This window comes from Equus quagga, chromosome 3, assembly GCF_021613505.1.
Source record: "Equus quagga isolate Etosha38 chromosome 3, UCLA_HA_Equagga_1.0, whole genome shotgun sequence".
NCBI classification, from domain to species: domain Eukaryota; kingdom Metazoa; phylum Chordata; class Mammalia; order Perissodactyla; family Equidae; genus Equus; species Equus quagga.
In genome coordinates this window covers 102,773,573-102,783,222 of record NC_060269.1, presented here as the reverse complement: position 1 = coordinate 102,783,222, position 9,650 = coordinate 102,773,573, and positions in this window count along the sequence as shown.

Below are 9,650 nucleotides of genomic sequence, written 5' to 3'. Positions count from 1 at the left end.
ATGAAAACAAAAAATCTGGAGGTCATTTAGATATTTAGGATACAAATATCTACCTTCTAGGCACCATCTTTCATAACTTTAACCATCCACTCACTCCATTCATTCATTTATTTAAGAAATATTTTTCATGGACTTCCTGAGGCTACACATTGTTCCTAGGAGTAGAAATAATAATGTGTATAATAAAATTCTTGCCTCATTGAGCTTACATTCTAGTGAGAAAGATGAGCACCCAAGAAAATAGTAAATACATAATTTAATATGAGATATTTATACATGCTATAAAGAAAATAAAGCAGAGTAATTGAATGGAAAGTGCTGTGTGGAGAGGTAGTGGTGGGGTGGCTATCTTTAGGGTGGTTGGGAAAGGCCTCTCTGAGGAGGAGGCTTTTGAGCAGAAACCTGAATGATGATATTAACTGGCATGACTCATCTTCCAAAAACACACATTCATGATGTTTCTTTATTTAAAAATCTTGAAAATTCTCAACTGTGTTCAGGATAAAATATAAACTTCTCTGGTTGATATTCAAGGCCCTTTATCCATGTCGTTTTATAGTAGTATGGTGTAACAAAAAGGGCATGACCCTTATTCCAATGCCAGGTCCACTGATAACTAGTTGTTTGACATAAATCTCTTTGAGCTTCAACTTTCTCATGGGTGAAAATACACTCTAACAAGATCATACTAGCAAGGTTGTTGTATCAACTGAGACTGTGCATGCCAAGTGCTTGGCACAATGCCCAGGATACTGTATTATCTTAACAATGACTTTATCTAAAACTTGACTTTACTTGAGCCATTTCCCACAGTTCCATTCCTTGAATAGCAAGTGCTTTCCTACCTCCATGCTTTTATTAATGCTGTTTAATACTCCCAGAAATACTACCATTTCTACCCATCCCATGTTTATTTATGCTTCATGGTCCAACCTAATTGCTGATTCCCTCATGAAAACTTCCCTGTAAAGCATCATCCTCTTTTATTTTTTTTTCCTGACCTTTAATATTTACTGTCATCAGCTGTGTTAGGCTGATTTGTATTTAAATCTGTCCTGTGCATGATCATGTCACCTCCATGAAAATGTAAGTTGCTTGAACTTGAAGGCAAGAGCTGCATCTCATATAGCTCTGTTTTTCATAATGATCATCAGAATGCTTAGTATCCAGGAGATAATCAGCAAATAAGTTATATGTTTCCAAAAAATGATTACCATCCAAAATATATGTAAACCTCCTGTAAGTTAATAAAATATTTTACAAACTCAATAGTAAGCATGGATAGGATTTTAACAGAGTATTCACAGAAGGAAAACAGATGGACAGTTAACATAGAAAAATGCTTAACATCATACATTACTAACTATAGAAATAGACAGTAAAACAATAATATAACTACTAAAATTAAAAATTTTAATGGACTCTGATATATTGATGGTAGGAGTTAGAATTGAGGCAACAACCTTAGAGGGTAGTTTGGCAGCATCTATTTAATTTCACAACTTTATCCCCTATAACCAAGCAGTTTTACTTCTAGGTATTTATCTAGATATCTATCTTTGGTAATCCTGGTACAGGTATATTCCTGTAATCAAACAGGAATATATGAGGATGTTTATTACAAAGCTTCAATAGCAAAAAAAAAAACAAAAACACAAAAGAAAATAATTAATCAGTAGAAGAATGGTTAGATAAACTATGGCATATCAATATTATAGAATGTTACTCAGGTATTAAAAGGAATGAAGTTAGAGTAGATATGGTGGGTAGACTGACTCACTCATCCTCCATTTTTTTTTTGATGAGGAAGATGTTGCCTTGAGCTAACATCTGTTGCCAATCTTCCTCTTTTTACTTGAGGAAGATGGTCACTGAGCTGATATCTGTGCCAATCTTCCTCTACTTTTTGTATGTGGGACACCGCCACAACATGGCCTGATGGATAGTATGTAAGTCTGTGCCCTGGATCACCCAGGATCTGAACCCACAAACCCCAGGCTGCCAAAATGAAGCACACAAACTTAATCACTACACTTGTCCCCACCTTATCCTCCATTTTAAGGTCCCTTTCTATGCTGCAGAGATTGGAAAGCTAAAAATGACATTTTCCAAACTCCCTTGCAGTTAGGATTCTGGCTACAAATTAGATTCTGACAGTTAGATATACTCACACGAAACTTGGAAGGGAGAACTTAGATATTTTCTAAGGAAGAAATGGGACTGCTTTGGGATTCATGCTGGTAAAAGATCATGGATATATGATGTTTCATGCAGCAGCATCCAACTGTCCATTCTCCAGCTTTCCGGGAGCCAAGAAACAATTTTAGACTAGGCAGAAACCAGACCAGCTTGTGGGTGTCAGGAGGCTGTAGTGGTGCTGGAGGCTCTCTGAACCCTGGATTTTAGCTATTGGATTCAATAATGCCAGTTGCAGTCTCTTCCCCTGGGCACCAGTTCTCTAGTGTTCTGTGGATTATCGTTGAGGCTTAGCCTAGACCCTGTACCCCCAGCCCTTCTGACAATTTTTGAAGTACAAGATTTCTTGCAAGTTTCTTTCTGCTTAAAATGCCTTTGCTTCTCTGAACCCTGACTGACACAGGTGTAGATCTATATAGGGAGACTTCAAGAAAAATTATTGAGTAAAGATACAGAGTGTAGAATAATAATTCAATAGACACCATTAATACTTAAAAGAAACAGTAGATAATATTTCACATTTTAATGGGTGCTAATATATGTATGTTGAGGAAAACGGAGAATTTCCTCCCCCTTTTTCCCCTTCAGGGTCTTATAGCTGGTTGAATAATTAAAATGACGAAAGGCAGGTTAGCAGGAGAAAAATCAAACAAAGTTTAATACATGCACAAAGGGAACTCTCATAAGCATGAAGAATTCCAGAGATAGATGAGATGCAAAATGAGATATATATGTCTTTCTGGACTAAGGAGAAAGAGATAGAGGTCTGACACTTCAAAGGAAGGGAAGGCAATTTACAGGAAGATGGAAAGAGTTAATATTTGGTAAACAAATGTTTACTGGGCCATCTATTGACAGTGAGACCTGAGAGAGAGCTTTTGGTAAAATGGCCCTTGCTAGACGCCTTTCTGCCTACCACACCTAGAGTTATCTAGGCTCCTTCCTGAGACAGGCCGTTCTATAAATTCTTTTGGGCAATTTGGGAGAAGGTCAAATGTTCTTGCTGAGTCTTCTGGGCCTTGATTGTCTTCAGCTTGAAATAATCTGCATACCAGAGTGACACATCTTGGAGGGGCCATCCTGAACCCCATCATGCACTTAAATTCACGTATCGGATAATTTTTACATCTTGCAGAAAGTTCAATGACAGATGTGTGCAGGAGGCAATCTGGAGCACCAGCCTGGGGATGTCAGGAAGGCATCCTGGTGGGAATTAACAACTGAGTTATGTCTTGAAAATAAATAGGAAGAGTGAGTCAACCTTTTTATGCATTTGCAAGTCATATGCATAGTAAAGAGTTTAGATTTTATTCCCTAAGGATGTTGAGATGGAGGAGTAGGATTTTATGCAGAAGAAAGAGGTGCTGCTAGACTAGTGCTCTCTAATTGCTAAGACTTTGTCCGTGCTCTGATCATGACTTTGTTTGATTGCTCTTAATCCTTTCTCTTTCATCAAATGACTAGGAAGGAAAATGTAGGGACAATCTCTCTTTACCCTGGCTAGTCACTTCTACTTTGCTGAATCTTTTCTTTTTTGGTAAATGAGATAAATCTGACTTAAAGATCATGAACCTGGGCTTATAAAACCAGAGATAGTTATTTAATGGAATTGTTGTATAATAAGTACTCTTATACTTAATGAAAATAAAGTTTTGTTTACTCAAACAAAAGTGTCAATTGTGACAAATTTTAAATGAAGATAATTAAATTTTTTGAGGAAACAGCATAAGAAAGCATGATAGAATTATTTTATTTCCATAATTAAGCATAATAACATGTTATAAAAACACATAATTGTCTTTCCTGGAATCCTTTAATTATCACTATAAACTGCAAAGCTGAAGTGTCCTTGACGCGTCACCACGAAATGTTTCAAAAATAACTTCTTCTGAAACTTCCTCTTGCGTTGAAGTTATGAGAAATAAAAACCAGTAACAAACCTTATTGACCTCCAACACTAGCAGGCAGTACTTAAGGCATTTAAAAAGACATCTGGCACATGGCCAAAAAAGCTAGTTAGTAATGTCATGGAATAGAAATTGTGCTCCAGTTGCATCATCTGGTGAAGATTTCTTTTAAAAGCATAAGCGATGAATTGTTACATTCGGTGATATGCTGATATTTAACAACTAGGTGTCAGGACCAGAGGTTGGAACTAATTTGTAGTATTGGCCAATTTCCATGGTGTAAATAGTCACACCATGGCCAATTTCAAGCTACCCACATGACTTCATCAAACATGAATTGGGGAAGGGATGCACAGTAGCAGTGTATTATATTTAGCTTTACCATATAGATAAAATACAGACAAATAACCTCAAAACCATAAATATTAGTAAAATGATTAGGACATGAGGAGTTTGGGGTATTTAATACACTTAATTTTAAACTATGATGTGTTTCACAATTGGCTAAAAAAATTCCTGAAATTTCAATATTCAACTTGTACATTGGTGCAAGCCAGCTTCAGCAGACCATTGCTTCATTTTAAATATTAAAATTTGCAAAGATTTCACAGGTTTGCATATTTGAAAGGACTCATAAGATTCCATAGGGAATACTTAAAAAAGCTTTTATTTAAAACAAAGGATACAGTACATAAAGGGAGTACAGGCAAATGTTGGGAGACCAAAAGATATACAGATACAAGCTCCCCACAGTCCTTATTCACACACATACACATTTTGTGTCAAGATTGAACCACCAAAATCTGTTAACTTCAAGAAAGCTCAAGGCAGAAGTTCCCAGCAGGATCTTGGATCAGTAAACACACTAGTCCAGGGGTTTGCAGGATACTTTTAGACTTTAAACCTCGCATAAATCCCACTGGCCCTATTTTGGCCAAGTGTCAAAGCTAAGAATCCAGGCATTTCCAGATATGAAGATAGAGCTTTCTCAGTCCAGTTGCAAATCTTTCATAAAATCCAATAACAAAAATAACAAAGGATAATATTTCAAATATCTATTACCCAAGATGACTCTAGGATCATATTTTTTGAGATATGGAAGACCGAGGAAAGATGAAGAATTCTGTTTTGACACACTAATGTTAATTCCCTATTAGACCTTCAAGTAGAAATTTTAGGTATATGCAACTGGAGATCCATGGAGAAGTCAAGCTAACGCTAAAACATTTGGGAATAGTCAGCAAATAGTTGGTATTGAAGTACAGTACTTAAGTACTTGAAATAATCTGCATACCAGAGTGATACATCTTGGAGGGGCCATCCTGGACTGGATAAGGTCATCCACGGTAGTGGTGTAAGTAGAGAACAGGAGAGATCTGAGGACTGAGCTCTGGGGCCCTCTAACATTTAGAGTTTAAGAAGATGCAGAAGATCCAGCAAAAGAGACTGTGAAGGAATAACTGATGACAAACAAAGATTATTGTTGTTTTTTCTCTTCTGGAAGCCAAGTAAAGAAAGTGTTTCAATAGGGAACGATCTATAGCACTAAATGTTATTGATAGGTTTAGTAAGAGGAGGATTGAGAGTTGAGCATTGGAGTTGACTACGTGGAATTTGTTGATGACCTTGACAAATGTGGTTTTGGAGGAGCGTCTGACTCAATATCCTGATTAGAGTGAGTTTGACAAAAAATGGAAGGAAAAGAAGTGGAGACAATCCTTTCAGCCAGTTTTGCAGAGAAATATGGCAGGAAGGAGATGTAGGGCTAAAAAAAGCCCTTTGTTTTTATCTGGGAAATATTATAGAATTACTGTGTCTTTGGAAATGATCCAATAGAGATGGTAAGATGAATAATTTAAGAGGGATAGGTGACAGTTATGGAAACAAAGTTCTTGAGATTGTGAGTATAGATAGGATCTCACCATAAGTGGAGAGATTGGCTTTAGATTGTTGTTGATCCAAAAGTTGATCTATTGTAACAAAAGGAAAGACAGATCACAGTAATAGCTAACACTCATCTTCTATTTGTTCTAAGTGCATTCCATTGATTAACTCCTTCAAAACTCCACAATCACACCATGAAGTAGATGTCATTCCTATCCCCATGGAACATCATGGAAGCTATGACAGTCATGTCAATAATTTGCCCAAGGTCACACATCTAGTAAGTGGTCAAGCTAGGATTTGAACACAGGCAGTTTAGCACTAGAGTTCACTTACCTATACTGTCTTTCAAGAAGCAAGTGGGTTAATGGATTTTTATAGTAAGTACTAGTAGAAACTCTCATCTGATTCTTCCTGTTTTCTTGGTGAAATCATGAGCAAAATTATCAGTTGAGTATAAAAAGAAGAAACTGTTGGAGTTAAGGAGAGAAGAGGAGTGAATGAGTTATTTAGGAGAAAGAGAGGGAGCTTTACTAGGGAAGTGCAAAAGGATTTTCAGGGAGCATTATGGACCTATTTGAGGTTTGTGATCATGATTTTAAAGTGAGATTGGTCAGCATGGTGTATGTTTTTCTCCAGCTATGGTCAGCAACTAGGATCCATGCACCAGGAAGTTGGAGAGTGGTGTGTAATCAAGTTTGTGGTTTTGCCAGGCTAGCTAGTGAACAGAGAAAGGGGCAAGGGCAGTGGCTGTATATGTCATGGTTGATCATAGTATATAAGCTCAGTAAGCAGAACATGAAGATATTTGTGAGCTATGCAAAAAAAATTTCAGCCAATGGAATAGAGTTTACAATGGGCTTTGGGCCATTAGGTCTATATCTAAGATTAAATTAAATTAAAAAATATAAACAAAATAATTCTCTAAATTTTGCATCACTTTATCTTCTCTTCTCTGGCTCACTTTTCAGTGAAAACTTGAATGCATTAATATGAAAGTCTGTGTTCCTAAACAAGATACTAAATTATGAGTTCAAAGATCTAGTTTCCATCCACTGATAGGTTGGAGATGTTTCTATTGTAAATACAATCCTTGAACAGGAAGTCATGACTAAAAGTCCCTTGTTAAAGCCAAAATTAATTGGTTAATTAGAGACTGCACAAGGAAACAAAACCCAACACTTCCCATCATTTCTGTACTGGAGTCATCACTCATTCAGTTCCATCTGCTTTGCCCCTGGAAAAAGCAGGAGAAAGACAGATGTGCTGTGGACTGAAAGTTTGTGCTGCCTCAAAATTCATGTGTTGAAACCCTAGTCCCTAATGGTGGTATTTGGAGATGGAGCTTTTGGGAGATAATTAGCTCATGAGGGCAGAGTCCTCATGATGAGATTTGTGCTCTTATGAGAAGAGACACAAGAGAAAGAGATTGCCTCTCTCTGCTCTCTAGCCTGAGAGGATAAAACAAAGACAGTCATCTGAAAACTAGGAAGAAGGGCCTTACCAGATGCTAGATCTGTTGGAACCTTGATCCTGGACTTCCCAGCCTCCAGAACTGTGAGAAATAAATGTTTGTTGTTTAAGCCACTCAGTCTATGGTAATTTGTTATAGTAGCCCAAGCTGACTAAGACACCGTGCTCATGAGGTTGGGGAAGAAGGAACTAAGTTCATGAATATCTGGCTTCTGAATTAAGTATGGACAAGACAGGGAGACTATTAGACAGCCAGCAATACCTCTCACAACTCTTAGTAGTAGTATACTAAAAGAGGCTCTATCTTTTTTTCTCCATTTTGAGTTGCATTATAAAAGGATTCCTTCTGTTATCCCACCTAGGTAAGTTCTTGACCCAAGGAAAATGGTGAATATGTGTTCCTTTCTCACCAGGACAACTGCCATAGCTTTCTAACCTGTCTTTCTCCTTCTCATCTTGTTCTCTTTACCACTCCCCCCGACCCCCCACCAACCCATTCTCTTCGTCAAAGCTAAAACAATCTTCTCGAAGTATATATTAAATCATCTCACTCACTCCTATGCCTAGAAAACTCCAGGGTCTCCCACTGCAGTTAAAATAAAATCCAAGGTCGTTACAAAGGCCCATTTGACTTGGCCCCCAGCTACCTTTTCCACATTGTTGCCTACCATCTCTCACTTCCCCACCAGGCTTCAGTCACACTAGTCCTGTTTCTGCCCACACATCCACATCATTTATTTCCGTCTCAAAGATGTTACAATTCCCTTTGAATTTCTCTTCTCTCAGATGTTTCATATGTTTTGCCTCTTCATCACTTAGGTCCAGTTCAAATACTACTTTCTGTGAGAGGTTATTCAGACTGCTCAATCTCTAGTACTCCTCATCGCCTCAGTGCTTTCTATCATATTACTTTTTATTTCCTTCATAACATTTATCACAATCCAAAATTCTCTTATTTGTATGTTTACTGCCTGGCTTTATCCACTAAATACAGCATCCTTGAAAGGAGATTCTGTGTCTATACCTGACAGTTCCTTGAAAACACTAGGTGTTAAAAAGTAAGTATGACCTGACTGAGAAAGGAGTAGAGAGAGAGAAACACCACCTTGTCACACCTGGTTATGGATTGACTTGATATCATTATGCATGTCACTTGAGTCATACTTTATAATAAAGAAAGAATAAGAGTAACATCACAAACAATTGAAGGAAGGAGTACTTTTTAGTTTATTTTAGCTGCTTTTCAAATTTTTAGCTACTGTTTTTATTTTAGGAAATTACAAAAGGAAAATTATTTGCAGAGATTACAAAGTCAGCCCTCCATACAACTTCATGCCCACTGTAAGAAGAGCCTGCCCTTGAAGACCTCATATTATTTTTGCACTGAGAGAAGGCAAACAAATGACTAAAGAAAGACATGAATAAAAGTGTTATATAAATAATCGCAACTTAAAAATAATGTTTAGGGACTGGCTCCATGGCCAAGTGGTTAAGTTCATGCGTTCCACTTTGGCGGCCCAGGATTTTACCAGCTCGGATCCTGGGTGCAGACCTAGCACCACTCATCAAGCCATGCTGAGGCAGCGCCCCACATAGCAGAGCCAGAAGGACCTATAACGAGAATATACAGCTATGTACTGGGGGGCTTTGGGGAGAAGAAGAAAAAGAAATCATTTTTAAATTCCTTACTAATTTTGGATCTAAACTCTATGGGGAAATTCACATGAGGGTTACAATTTATCAGAGAAGCTGAAGAGTGACTTTAAGCAAGTAATTTTTCATCTACAAATTGAGAGACTTGGTCTAGCTGAACCTCTGATATCCTTTCTCCACTCCAAGACTGTGTGGTTTTCTGAGGCATACAAACTACCTCACATGTAAATAAAAATTGAACGTACATTATTTATCTTACATATTCCAGTCTAACAAAACACAGTGATAATTTATAGAATGAAAAATAATTTGTTTCATAGATCCAGCATATATATTCTCATATTAACATAATGTGTATTTTTTTAAATTCTGAAAAATAAATTAAGGTCAATTCTGAATAAATGGTAAGAGAAATCAGAACTAGGTAATTAACAAAAATATTTTGACCATCTTTTTTCCTTAATTTCCTATATTAGTAAATAGATAAATAAATGTACGTGCAGTGTTTTAGATATAATGAAATATTGGTAAAGACCT